Raw genomic sequence first — 15512 nt, 5'->3', positions numbered from 1 at the left:
CTTTTTGTGAAATCATGTTGCTGGTACTTAGGATATGTGTAGGTCGGAGCGCACATGATAGAAACCTGCATATGATTGACTTTGGATTTGAATGGGAGACCTAGAGGATTAAATGGGAATTGTCATTATGAAAGGAAAACCCAAACAAGCAAGCCCCCCCAAACAACAGCAACAAGAAACCCACCCAAAACCAAAACAACCAATGAAACAAAACCAAACATCCATCCTCCCAGTCACTCAAGTTTCTCTTCCCATTTCCTAAATAATTTGAACTTATTTGACTTAGGTGGGATTTTGTACCTTTTCCGTTCAGCATTAGGAGCGTGCCAGATACTGAATCTTAATGGAACAGACCCATAGATTCCTAGACAAATGTTTAGGCCAGGTTTTCCAAACGTGAAAACCAATTGCTGGGATCTGATACTTTCATTTACTGAAAGTGCTGAATATCTGTTTTCTGAAAACTGGGTTCTATGGACATGACTTGCTCTGACTTTTACTTGTAAAGCTAAATGTACCACATTTAATTGCTGTAATCTCCTGAGACTACTGCACAAAGCTGCTTAAGAAACCCCAAACATATGTGTTAAGCTATTTGGGTTTTGGTTTGGTTTGGTTTGGTTTGGTTTGTTTTTTTTTCTCTGGTATATAAAAGGTAGTCTGTTAGAAAATTAACTTTGGATTTCCATGGATATCTACTGGAATTTAACAGCATGAAATATGTATTAATACCTCCTTTTCTTTACCATCTATGTCTTCTATTGTCAGTCTTGTGGGTGTGCTCCTACAAAGTGGGGCAGGTGACTTATCCCAAGCAATTCCCATGCAGTTAGTTGACCGCATCTAACATAGTCTCTCTAGGAAGGAAACTGAAGCATATTATTAGCAATGAGGATATCTTTTTGAGGAAAACAGCATACAGAGACTGTAAGCTCTGGTTTGTCTTAAGGCCCAGCTCTGCCTGCATTTTTATGTTTGATAGAATGGTGGGCTCCCACATGAGCCAGCATCATCACCAAAATCTCCTTTTCCCCTGGGCTTTCTGAACTACCTGGTAAGTGTCTTGGAGCTTTCATTTTTGTAACAATTTCAGTAGCTGACATCTGAGGTCAGGCAGCTTGGCTGCTATCAAAGGAGAATCATTTAAATTGGGTTCTGATAGTAGAGAACATAAGTAAGATTAAGAGCAAGATGAGATTCAAATATCCAGCTTGTTATGGACACTGGAGTTTTGAATTCCAGTAAGAAAAGTAGATTGCTTTTTCAAATTATATGCTGCAGAATGTAAACGAGCAAGCAGGTTTATCTCACAGGACCATGGGTTGCCTTCAGTTTGCACATGCAGATTACATTGGTTTGAGTCCCAGTGTATTCTGAGGGCATGATATACGATCCAAACCTGACAAATCTCTTAAGGGGAACAATGTTCATCCATTTTGTTTGGCACTGCTTAAAGTCAAAAATTGGCACATTTAAAATGGCTAGATTCAGCGTGCGTGTGGATCTCTCAGGCTGCTGGTGTGGATTCTGGAATATGATATGCAGGTTTTCTGTTACTGGTGTTCCAATTGTGCTTAATTAAAAAGATCAGTTACAATGCCCAGGCTGACCACTTGTAGAGTTTCTGAAAATAAACAGTCTGTGTCTGTTCTTTCCTTCATGGTATAATATTAGCCACCTGTAAGACTTGTGTGGCTTTACTGAGAAACAGAAAAGACCATTGCAATTACAGTGTCATCATTGGCACTAAATTACAGGTAAACAATGAGGTGTGATGAGAGCCTAAAGGGTGGCTGAGGTGGACCCCTACTTCCACTGATGTCAGTGAAATTACAGTATTTTATCTCATGAACGATTTGGGCCCTAATTTAATGCAACTTCAACTTCTTTCTAAGTCCTTTAGGTGTAAGTTACATTATTTCTGCTGTGCATTTACATTTTTGCCACCTTAGACTTTCAGGATTTTTAGTCTCACCTAAAGAGGATGGTCCTTTCCAACCCTGACTATTCTATGATTCTATGATTCTATGTTGTCTCTGCTCCTGGCCAGGAGCTGATAACACTGTTCACTGATTTTAATTAGTCTGCTTAGACTGTCCAAAGGTGGTAAGAGACATAACTTCCAAGAAAATTTAGGAGGTATTTTCTTTTTCTTTGATTTCATGAGATAAAAAATTATCCATTATGGATTTAGTGAAGATTAGGAACTGTAGAAACATTATTATTACTCAGTAATTGATTTATTCAGTGGTCTGTGAGGGTCATCAGTTCGATTCTGGGGGAGTGCAGCTTATCTCCAGCTGTAATTTATAACCATTGCTTCAACTCTTAGCATCAGCAGGTTGTTTAACCTTGAGGGTACTTGCTGTATCAGTGCTGATGCCTAATGTGTAAATGTGCTGTTTTGCAATGCAGAGATTGTACCTCAAATGTCCTACCTTACAGACTACATTAAGTTTTCTAGAAAGTGAAGCATTATTTTCCACATCTCTCCTGAGATGTGTAGAAAGCCTACTGAATTCTTTAAAGACGTGGTATTTAGTTTGCTTACAAATCCCTTGCTATTATCAGATACCAATGGAAATACATAATGTAAGACACAAAAAAAAGAAATGATGTTTCAGCATTATGTAAAAATCACTGTTGTTCCACTTACTTTGTGATGTTCTCTGAATGCCAAAAATGGTCCTTTGGCAGCTTATATAAGTCTTATTTATTTCCATGTTTAGAGAGGTATGAAGGTAGATTTTAGGGTGCTTGAAGCTGTTGGAGTCCCTGCCATCTAGTTTCCAGCTCTCTGGTTTCCTAGTCCCATTGAAGCCTGCTGGGAGAATAATTGCTGCAGTAATGGGGAAAGAGGAACTGAAAATTTTATTTTATTTTATTTTATTTTTTAAGAGCATCTCTGCACTTCTGCTTTTTAAGAAGTAGCTCATATTCTGCCTTCATCTTGACACCCCAAAAATTTCACATGCAATTTATTCTAAATGTGAAATTTTCCCTTTGGGGGGGGTAATTTTGGCAATTTAACCTTCTGCAGTAATTACAAAGTCATTTTTTTACTTTCCCATAAAATTTTTACTGGCAGACATTTTTCAGGGTAATTAAATGGTTTAAGTAATTAAGGTGGTATTGTACATAATCTTATTTACAATGTAATTAGCACCACTACAAGTAGAGTGCAAGCAATTCATGATTTAATCCAAGTGAAGATTGTTTTGAGTTTTAGGTTTGACGTTTTGTGCTTTTAATCCCTCCACACCCACACCTGCAAGAATGAAAGTAAAGGAATACAAAATGTGTTTAAGATTTCAGTGGGACAATCACATGGGAACAGAACTGATTTATATCTGTATTCATAGAAAATAGAATAATTTTTGTCTACACGGAGTAATGTCACCTTGTATTTCAACAGGTAGTTGGGATCCCTGGTTTCTTCTAGCTTAGACATTGATTCACTGTCTGGCCTTAGGTAATCTATTATCACGCTTACAAATTTTAGTGCTTGTAGCTGCATTCGCATACTTAAATAAGTGTCTTGAGTACTGTCAAAAAGCAATTAATTTATGTAACTGTAACTATGGAACACAACTCCAGTTCTGCAAAAGCTAAGGATATCTAATTTTACAGTGATTAATGCTGTTCACTTAAACATTTGCATAACTCTTAGTAGAAAGGGGAACTGGGTGTCTAATTTGAAATAATAACTTTTGGATGCTGTGTCATTCTCTAAGCATGTCAGTTTGTCTGTAAAATATTTCCTTTTCCACTATGTCTTTGATTCTACAAAGACTTTTTTCTTTAGTAGGCCATTAACCAGCAATTACAATGTCCATTAAGTGTGTGTAATTAGAGAAAGGTAGATTAACTAATGAAATTATGTTATGACAGCTATTGGTAAGAAAATATAAACAGTGGCTTATGAAAGATTCTTCAATGAAAAATGTGTAAATATTTAGGTAGCAGCTACTTCTCTTTAATGAATATTCTTTTGGAAAAAAGACAGCTGTATCAAGTATCCATCTCTACAACTTCCTGGTTCTGACCTAACAAAAAGCGTTTAGTGAGATGACAAACAATTCTGCAGCATTCTAAGAAAAAAACACTTTGGACATTTATTACATTTTCATAGCTGGGGAGAAGGGTTAGACTATATATACGTTTATCCAAATAATTTTGCAAGTGATTCTGGTTTCATCCTCAAGATAAATAAGTGCTACAGACCAAAAGTGCTTGTGAAACAGACAGGATAAGTTGCTGAAAAGTCTTTCTGGGATGGAAATAATGACTAGTCCTGTGTGGACAACGTCCGGCTATTCCATCCATTATGTACCTAATACAGTCATGCAGCTTTGCCTGCAAATTACATATATGCCCTCCTGTAGTCTACATCCACTTTGCTCTCTTGGTTCATTTTCAAGAATAGCTGTGATTTTTCCAGCCTTAAGTAAAGAATTAATTTATACTTTGAAATGATCGGAACTTTTCTCTTAAAAAATACATGGCTTGAGTTAATGCTGTGTTTTGTGAAGTAAGTTAATATGATTTCCTGCATATTTAAAATTATGACCCTTTCTTGTTAAATTGCTTATGATGTTTAATCAGCAAATCAAGATATACTTCAACTCTAATTAAAACTCAGTGGAAATGCAGAGGGGTAATGGACGTAGAACAGGAAATCATCTGAAAATTAAAGAAGTGGTACATTACAGAAAATGTTTGTGGCACATTTGCGTTTTCAGAAGGCAGATACAGTTCCTTCTCCTGCATCAGTTTTAATAATTAGCTGCAGTATAATTAACCGTTAAATCAAGGAAGTTGTAGTCCTGTTTCCTTGATAAGAGGTTTCAATATTTCTGCATTCACAGTGTGAAACAGCTATATCTTTTTTTAAAATTACTCTAGTACAGCTCATTTACATTCGCAAGCATGAGTAAATTTTACAGCCCTCAATATTACATTCTTGCTGTTTTGTATAATCTTCGTTCCAGTTTCTGTCAACAAAATCTGCTTAGGGCTGGTTCAGAGTCATATTAGCACTTTGTGCTTTTGGCCAGGCCAAGCTAGCTAGAAGCCATCTGGCTTATATAAGTTGAATGTCAGACTCCTTCTATCTTTTCATAAGTTTTATTAAGTGTGATTGTTTGTCACGTCTAGATGAGATGATTCTGAATCCTAGCATTGCTGTTTCTTGTGCCCTTGGATTATTAGCTGTGCATCCTTCCTCCACCTCTCTAATATTTTCAGTGACTGTATGATTATAGTAGCAAACACGGTAAAGCATACTAAGATGATTTTTTTGCTGGTGTAGTTTCAATAACTGCTGGTTCTTGAGAATTTGATACATGGCGTAGAAAGATTATATAATGTTTTAAGGAGTGGGAGGAAAAAAGCTCTTTTTCCACACATCTGTGCTAACATTTAATAAAGACCCTGGGATGGGCGTGATTTGTTAGACAAGACAAACAGAACTTTATTTTATATGTTATCACTAAAGGAGTGCAACCTACTTCTGTGCATGCGCTATATGGTAAATGACTATTGTATTTTCTTTTTAAAATTTTTTCATAACCTCTTTTTCTTTTAGACTAGTATTGTTAAGATATTGTCCCTGCTCAAAAATGACTTCTTTTATTTGATTCTGGACATATCTAGAAGCTTAACAGATATGCTGCCTAGTGCACCAGGTGCTTGCGCCAGCACACAGGAGATTATGTTATAGTTTCAAGCTCATTTTCTAACCTATTGGATAACTTGAAAGAAGTAATTTCTGGTTGCTCCTTTAGTTAAGTGGAGACGATTCTATGAACTGTCCTTGGTAGAGAGCTGCAGTTCTCTACAGAAAACAGTACTACTTCCTAGTCATTTGATATGGCTTTCAGGGTTAGAGAAAGGGTAGTCAAATACTGCAGCCTGCTGCCCAAAAAGCAAGTTGTATGCCAAATCATTTTAGTGTATTAGAATTAAAATAAAAGGAATATACAAGGAAGATTTCAGTGGCATTTTTTATTTCTAAGGATTTTGCCCAGCTTAGAATTTCTCCAATAAAAGAAGGCATGCTCTCTGCATGCTGCTGGAGATTTTGGGCATTGTGCTAGTAATTTTTTGATTGGCTTGGGTTTTGGATTTGGTTTGTTTTTCTTTTTCTTTGTGGGTTTTTGATGCTTGTGGGGTTTTTTGTTTGGTGTGTTGTTTTTTTTAAATGAGATCTGCTGTTCTGAAGTTCAGTGTCTACATTGGGTATATACTGCAGTGAAGGGCAGCAATATTTTTGTAAGAGATGTGTGTGACTATATATAAAACAAGAATTGTCTATCACTTCCTATTCATAAGTATGGTTCCAAAGAATATGTCGATATCCTGGGGGTAGTAGGAGAGACATTCTTAAGAAATGAAACATCCATGTTTTTCCTCAGCTCTTAAAAATTACACGATTAACAAAAGAACACATTGTTGACTAACTAAAAATATTAATGAATAATTTTAAGTTAATGTGAAATTAATTCAATGAGTCTTATTTACCCAGTTTTTATAACTGCATTTCTCATTAAATTATCCAAATTCAAGGAGGATCTGAAAGTTGTTAGTAATGTGAAACTTGTGTTAAAATAAACAGGAGGAATTAACATGTGATGCATATAAATATAATTTTGAGCGAGTTTGTTTTGTTGAAGTTAGTTCACCAGCAATTTTGCTGGAATTCAGGATTGATGTTTTCAATTTATCTTATGGTGAAGAAAAGTTGTATTTAGCAGATGGAAGGGTTCTGATGAATGCAGCACTCAATTTTTTGCCATCCAATAAAACTAGAATGACACTGTATGAACCTAGGAGCTCTTGTAATCTGTGAGAAGTCAGGAGAAATCATATTGCAGTAATTGACTTCAGTAGGATGGAGGCTTTCTTTAATAATTTCTTAGGTTTTAAGTATTTTTGCAGTCTATTTTAAGATGTGCACACTGGTGAAAGCAGTGCTTCTAATCAAAATGGGCTGTATTTTATTCAGACCTTGGAGACCAAGTAGGTAGAGCTAATTGGCTTATAACTGACCTGTTTAAAGGATGTCAAAATTGGCTGTTGGCTGTTTCTTTATAACATTAGTTTGATTGACTGAGTCTGGCAGGAAGATATGAAATATTATGAAACCAATTCATTAAAATTGTCCCCATTTTAGATCATTACATATTTTCAGACCAAATGGAATGTACTTGCAGTATAAAAGAAATAGGATATGTAAATTACTAACACATCAGCCATTACTAACTCATCAGCCACCTCCTCCTTCTGTTCTCCCTGGAATGAAAACTACAGTTGATTGCTCGTCAGGCAAGGACTCAATGCAAGAGCAATGTGCATTCCATCACTACATCAGAATTCTGCCTCTCACATTTACTGAGAAGGGATTTTGTTTATTTGAATAATAGTTTTATTTCACATCTTTTAAATCATTGACTTTTACTCTGCTAGGCACATAGCTCCCCTTTCTCAGGTGACTGATTCTGTTACACCGTTAGTAGAATTTAATTTTAAATGTGGTATAATTAGGTAATGGTTAGATGCACGGTAAATGGTTGTAGTCTGAAGAAACTGCAACTAGTGGTCATCCGCCATGTAAGAGGATAGGACATTTGGAAGTTTCAGTGTCTTGAATGCACATATATTTTGTACATATGTACTTTATACCTGAGCGCTATTTGGTATGGAGGAAGATACTGCTTTGTGGTCTTAAACTGGGCTGTTAGCTTAAAGTCAGGACTTGAAGGATTATTTTAGTTAGAAAAATTAATGTTGAAACTGAGTACCCTTATGTTATCTCACTTTTTTACCACAGGAGGTAATACTTTTTCAGAGGCAAAGTATTGTTTCTCTAAATGCAGGTGGAGGTGAGGTTTTGTAAGAGTTCATCTTTTCAGGTAGTGTTTATGCTAGAAATCATCTCACTGAAGTGATGGTCCCATCTCACTAGGGCCACCTTCCAACTGGTGCATTCTCTAATGTCTTTGGCTTTCTCCCCACTTAGGTCCTTGCTCCTGTCTTTGTCTTGTAACTTGTACAAAGCAGGCTATGTTCTTTGAAATGTGTTTCACCTGTGCCTGTGCAATGGAGCTCACTGCCTGAGTCTGCAAACACGTGATGGAAACACTCCAGAAGGGATGATCTGCCTCATGCTAGGCACAAAGTAACCTTTGGCATCATGGCCTTGGGTACCTTAACAGACCCCTGTACAGACTCTCTGCTTTACAAGGCTCTAAAGCACCCTGTAATCTGCTTGCATCTCCCACAGTAGGAGCAGTAGGGTGCTTGTTACAGTGACTTTAAGGGGTGCAGGTATAGAGATTTGTTCTTTGGCCAAAGGCGTCTGTTTTTTTTTTAGTGCAGAATAATGGTACAGACACAGCTAAAATGACATTAAACCACATTTTCTGGCCACACAAAGCTGTTAAAAACAACATGTATGATTTACAGTGGTGCTATTCCATATGCATTTGAGCTATGTGTCTCAACCAAGCCTTTGGAGTTGCCCATTAATATAAATTATTGTTTGCACATTTTGGCAAATCCCAGAAAATCCTCAAGGGGCCAAACCTAACTGAAATACTCCTTATATGATTCATTCAGCATCTTTAAGCTGAAAAGCTTAGCCCCTTTTTCTTGTTTTACACATTAAATAGCTTTTTCAGGTTCTGCATTTGAGCACAGAAGGCACAACATAATGAGTATCAGTCTTCTGAAAGAGGCAATGTGCTGGGGAGGATTTGCCTTTTGTGGTTTTGGTTTTTTGCTTTTTACTTATGTTACATTGCAATTCCAAATGTAGTAAGTTTCAGAGATGTTGATGCATGCTTATGTTCATCTGAGTGTTCCTTAGTAAATATTTTGACAGCAAAGTGAAAATATAATTCTTCCATTATTACATGCTTTTTCCGCATCAGTTACCCCCCACACAAAGTAAAAGTTTCAGTCATGCTCCATTTCCATTCTTTGTATTTCAGTCCTCTGTTTAGATGTAGGGGGCTCAGGTAGAAGCCTGGCATCATTTGCAGAAGCCTTGTAAACATTATGAGGAGGGGGGGAAATAATAATATAGTTAAAATAATGACGTGTTGGTAACATAAATTTAACCCAATTGCCAAAACTCTTGTTGCGTGTGCTCCATGTTCTGTGTTGAAAGATTTCTGTATTGTTCTCTTCCACGGTGACCAGGTAAAAAAACAAAGCCATAGCAGCCAGTCTCATAAAGTACTGTTGGTTGGGGTACTTCTTTTCTTTTTTTTTTTTTTTTTTTTTTAGATAAAAAAGAGGGAATGATCTCTTGCTTTTCTCAACAAACCTTTGTAGCATGATAAGGCCTCCCTTTTCCTTGGCTTTGTTGTATTGGTTAGCAGGCATTTCAAACTGGCCAAATTAGTGGTAATTATGACAGCATTATTGTTTGGAAAAGTGATGCATAATTTGGACCATCTACTGTATGCCACTACTGGTCTTTCTCCTATATAAATAAAAATACTGTTAATTACTAGAACTGTGATGAGTGTTTCTTATACGCATGCAAGTGTACATGTGTATACAATGTATAAGGGAAATTCATAGTAAAAATCAAGGCTTAGCCAAGTTTTGTGAACTACTTCAGTCATTTTTCTAGAATAAAACCTTGTAAGAGACAAAAAGCTGTCATGTCTATTTAATGCAACTTATTTCCCTGCATTTCGCCCAACCTTTCCAGTGTTTTTTTTAATGGTGAAAATTTTGATTCTTTTTTTCATTCTAGTGCAGTACATGCTCCTTTTCTTACATTGTTAACAGTATAATACCATTAGGTAGATGATAGAAAGCACAGTTTTTCTTCCGTCCATCTGAGGCTTAGTGCACAACCTGCTTCTATTAATGTCAAATTCATATTTTCCATGACACAAAGTGAGGACCAAAGCTCAGTTAATTTTAATCTATTGTAATTTTATGTTCTCTTCAACCATTCTTACTGATTTGAGGACTTGATATCAACCATTATTAAATGGGGGGATGGCTTTAAACTGAAAGAAGAGGGATTTGGATTACATATTAGGAAAAAATCTCAGTGAGGGTGGTAAGGCACTGGAACAGGCTGCCCAGAGAAGTAGTGTTAAAGACCAGGTTAGATGGGACTTTGAACAACCTGGTCTAGTGGATGGTGTCCCTGCCCATGGCAGGGGCATTGGAACTAGATGACCTTTAAGGTCCCTTCCAACTCAAACCATTCTATAAGTCTATTATTATCTCTCAGTATTTATCTTGTCTACTTCCTGTCTACCTACCATTTTCCCTTTCAAATCCTGCTAAGAACTCGTTTAGTTTTTTCTCGCCATCTTTTCTCCAGCACTCTGCACATCCTGCCTTTTTTTTTTTATTTGTCTTATGTATTTATGGATTGGAATATGTCATTTGCTGTATATTAAATCCTTTGGTGCTCCCTAGACAGCCTTGACTGTGTGAATTAAATGAGGGCTGTGTAGTGGTTGATGTCGTAAGTAATCTTAGGCTTATTTTTCAACTGTCTGCTGTTGGGCTAGTTTATCACTTTCTCGATGTGGCATGCATAAGGGTGCCCTGAAGGCTGCTACTTAGATTAGAGATCTCATTCTCTGAAGTCTATGGCTCATCTGGATGCAGGGCTGCAGCTTTTTTCCTCTTAGGTATGCATTTATGTCACAGGATGAGACATACTTTGTGAGGGAAAAAATGTGACGGGAAGGCTTGTATCTCCCGAGTATCTCTGGAGTGCAGGGAGAAACAGCCACCAGCAGAATGATACTGGAACCGCTTTTAGAGCTCCATGTAGGCTAACCCATTTGTGAACTGAAAAGAGGCTATGAACTGGGATGATTATGATCCTAACAGTACTTTTACTGCTGCTTTCAGTGTGGTCGTGCATTTCTCCTCCTGTTGAGTGATTGCCTCTTTTCAGGAAGAGCTGAGTTTCTTCTACAGTCACGGAAATTGTTCCTTCCTATGGAGGAAGTTCAGAACTGAAATTTTAAATTTATTCAATCATCAAGTAATCAAACCTAAATAGAAAAGTTGCTAAAGTCGAGTCAGATGCAGCAAGAATCTAATTACACATCTTCTTGCATTGTAAAATAAAATTCCCAAAGGATAATTGCACATTTTTTTTGTAACCTGTACATGCTCTTGATTTCATCTAAACTAACAACATATCAAAACAAGTTTTTGCTAGTGTTCTACTTCAGTCCTTGACTGTCCCTTGCAAAACACACCACACTGCAGTGGCACAAATAATTACCAACATACTCTATGATACTTCATGCACATCTTGAAGCTAAGTCAGGAGACTTCTATAGGGTAATGAACTACAGTATCTCAGCTTTAGCCAGCTCATTGTCAGAATGACATCTGGTTTTAGTACCTGATAGTAAGAGATGATGTAAGGCACTGTACAGCTTTCTTCTGACTGTTTCTAGGCATATTTATCAGGAAACCTGTGTACAGCTCCCGATATATAGTGGAGCTGTAATCAGATAATTAAATAAATACAAGAAAAAGGTGCTGTCCTTTCACGTATGTTTTCCTTCTATGTCCTTGAAAGCTAACTTGTAAGGTTGTAGCTAGAGTCACTATAATATTTGTAAAGCTTTTTTTATACTTAGTTGCATTATGTAACACAATGTTGGTTTACCATGTTACGATATTATTAAGAAGCTTAGCTATGAATATGAAGCTGATACCATATCTAACAAAACAAAACAAAAAAAAAGCTGCAATTTAGGTGATTGTAATGTAGTTATGGAGCTAATGTGAAAACTACCTGGTCTCCATGTGCTTTTTTGGGTGCAATGGATAGACCAAGACTTCAGGTTGTTGTGAGAAGCCATTTTTATCTACAGTACTTTTCATAGATACCCTATGCCTGCATAAACTGGTTGTGATTCACTGGGACTCCTAGTTGTCATCAGGGTATTATGGGGTCATCATTATAGAAAAAATGTGCCTGGTGTCCCTGGAAAGTACTATGGGGTGGGAGTCCAGGGTGTGCACCTCACACTGTCATTGGCTTGCACTCTAAAAAGCACACAGATTGGTTCATGTCACTTTGTGCCAGCTTCACCACCTGCTAGATAAAGATAATACACACCTTCCCAATGTGCTTTGTGACCTCTCGGGGTATCATAGCTAGTCAAATAGTCACTAAAGATTTGGTACTTTTGACAATTAATTATGATCTTTTCTTGAGTCTCGGTTTCATTTTTGTTATTTTTGCAGACTGTTTTCTTTGTTTCTCGAACTCCATGGTATGCTGCAGTTCCCTTTCTGAGCGTTTCCTTTTCTTATCTGACAGGCATGATATGTGGAAGGCAGTTCTATCTGGCACACTGTAATTTGTCTAATGACCTAGGCAATCAACAGAAGAAATAATTAAGCATTCAAAATGATTCTTGGAATATTCTAAAAATAAAATATTGGTCAGAGGCTGTTTCTGTGATTTCTGAATTTGTCAGTAAATTTTTGGGTCATTCTGTACCTATTCTTTTTCCTCTCAGTCTTTTGCATGCTTCTTGTGAAAACAAGGCTCTTCGAAAAGCTCTCCTGGTAGTTAGCACAAGCTGTCCTTCTCTTTATTCAGTGAATACACAGTGCTACTTATTCAGTCCCTAAGTGTATGAGTTGAGTTTCTCTGCTCTTGTGTGCACTCCTCCAGGTGAGATTTGGATATGTAGGTCTTGCTGAAGCTTATGAGATGATTTTGGGAGTATTTTTGTTTTGTTTTTGTTTTTTTTTTCTGAGTTGGGGATGAACATTTTGTTCTTGGTTGTTCTACTGAAAGCATTTGTTCAGAAAGATGTCTTCACTCTAGTGAGCCTTCCTGGCACCTGAAATTCTCAGCCACAGGTTGACTGTTGCTGTTGAAAGATGTTAAGGCAGAAATGGTGCTACTTCTCCACTCATTAATGATCCCAGACCCACTTGGGAAATGACAATGCTGAATAACTTCATGTTGTGCAGGCTGAAAGGCTGGTTCACTTGAGTCCAAATCTCTTCCAAAGCATCTTGACCTAAACTTACTTGGAGCTGTAAGATGAACTTTTGCAAGTAAATGTGTGTAACTTCTAATAAATCAAAGCACTTGTAAGAAAAAAAGCCCCAGGGATTAATAGATCTTTTCAGAAAGGTTTTGTTGGTTTTTTTTTTAAGAGAACTTGTTCTTCTTACTCTCTACTAAGGTTATCTGTAAAGTATCAAGGTAATTACATTCAGCTGTGGCCGGGGGGGGGGGGGGGGTTGGAGCTGAAGGCAGCACCTGTACTGCTTTTACTTTCAGAATGGTTACCTAACACATTTCTTGTCACTGATCCAAACTCTAGACAAAATGAAACACCAGGGTTAACCAAATATGGATTTATGGTTTCAAGCAATAGTTGCAGCCCCACAATGGGTGCTTTCTAGAATCTGTATGGCACTATGAGAACATTTCACAGAAGCTGTATTCAGTATGTATTGTGAACACAGAGGTTTTGATAGACTCAAATGCGCTTCTAAAATAATCTGACATGACAACCTGCTTATCATAAGCCAGTAGAATTTGATAAATGGTTCTTGTATCAAGCTCATAATTTTCAATTGAGCTAGAAAATAAATTTTTCAAGACATCAAATAATGAATCATCCTTCTATGCTCAATTTAATGGTTAATTATTCACAAAAAATATGTATTCTTACATCTAAATATAAAAGGCTTATGTTTTCAAAATTTGAATTTTATTCTACTTTGCCTAAAGAAAACTCTATGATCAGTAATCCACTTGTCGCTTTTATATGTGATGCTACAGAACTTCCCTGAATTTTTTCGATTTTTCTGCAAAATGTGTATGGACCAGGTATAGTGCTACAGCAATAGTGTCTGTCTTATACTATAGAACGTTATCTTTGTGTTTCCATTACTGCACCATGCTTGTGTACCCAGCTTCACCTCTCAAGGACAACCTATTTTACAGGCACTTAAGTAGCTTTAAATATTATGAAAAAAGAATGGGTATAAAATGTTATACCCAGTATGGGTATAATGGATATAAAATGTTGTATCTAGTGGGAACGTCTGGTGCTGTTATTGCTGCTTCAATACTGAAGCAAAAATACTGTTGAAGACAGGTTTGAAATGAGCAGTAATGTGTGTTTTCAGTAGCTAGGTGTAGAACAGAGCTATGTGTAAAACTGTCACTCTGGTGTTGGATATAGCTTGGCAAGATCAAGACTTGTCAGTCTTGGTTACATAATTTTCTCAGGAGAAGTTGGTATAACCTAGAGCAGCCCCAAAGTTCTTCTCTTGACATATCAGAGGCAAAAGCAGAGAGAGGCTCTGGACATTATATGGTTGTATTTGCACTGCTAATCTTACTGGAAGTATGCTTTATTTTAAGGATCTGTCCCACTAGCTTCATGGTCAGATCAAGACTAACATGTTCCTTGCTATGATGAAGCATTTATGGTAAGAATGTCCAGCTTTCCTAACAAAGTCTGTAAGGTGTTTTTTCTTTTCATTAACCAATTACTGAGAAATCATTTTGTTTGATAATTACTGTGTGCCAAAAATGCCAATAGGAATATTTTATTCTATTACAGGTGTTATCTCTGCTTCCCTTTGCTTCACCTTTAAATATCTATAATTAGATTTGGAAAGAGAGTCTTTCATTCTTAAAATTATTTAAAATTGCATTTTGCTGTGCTTCATACAGTAGCTAGAACAATTAAATTCTTCAAGATAATGGTGTTCTGAACTTGTATCTATTTTTGGAACATCAATTATATTCCACAATGCTTCCTTTGAAAAATCAGAGACAGATACAGGCATTAGTATGTGATAGTTATATCTGAGTTAGCACTACATTTTTGGTCAGAGCTCTGCACTATATACATGGATGTGTCTGCTGGTTAATATTTTTTATATTATTTAGGTTAGTTGTAGTTCCTCATTAATGAAATGGAATATATGAGGATTTGTATGTACTGGATAGAATTTGATTCAGAGAGGCCGAAGTTCACTTCTGTCCATATTATCCAAGATCAATCTCTGCTTTACATAGACCAGAAAAATGTCTAGGTACACTATTTCAAATGGACTGTTTATAATAAATTTTGAACTGAAAATCCTGTTGATTAATAGTTTTTCTACAATTTTTAATCAAGATGTTTTCTTTTGAAAACTCAAATCACTAAAAATCTCATTTTTCATCCCAAACTGAGCTGAATTTTCTCAAAAAGTGTTGCTGCGATTCATTGTCTTTGTTTACTTTTGTAAACTTAATTCAAAAGTGGGTTTTCTTATGCAGTAGTTTGACCAAGTCCACAAGGCTTTATAATTATGCTCTGCATTACCATTTTTATAAGGACATCATCGAAACTATAGTGTCAGCTAGGAAGCTGAGCATATAGATGAGACAGTGTACATGAAATATTCATATTACAGCTCCCTGAAAGCATTGCACTGAAGTAGAAGGGCTTTTCTTTTCCTTTCCCTCATCTGCC

Source organism: Pezoporus flaviventris, unplaced genomic scaffold, assembly GCF_033815535.1.
Source record: "Pezoporus flaviventris isolate CSIRO_AGI_PZ_B2104156 unplaced genomic scaffold, CSIRO_AGI_Pfla_v1 ptg000013l, whole genome shotgun sequence".
NCBI lineage: Eukaryota > Metazoa > Chordata > Aves > Psittaciformes > Psittacidae > Pezoporus > Pezoporus flaviventris.
The sequence above is the reverse complement of the archived record's forward strand: the minus strand, read 5'-3'. Positions refer to the sequence as shown.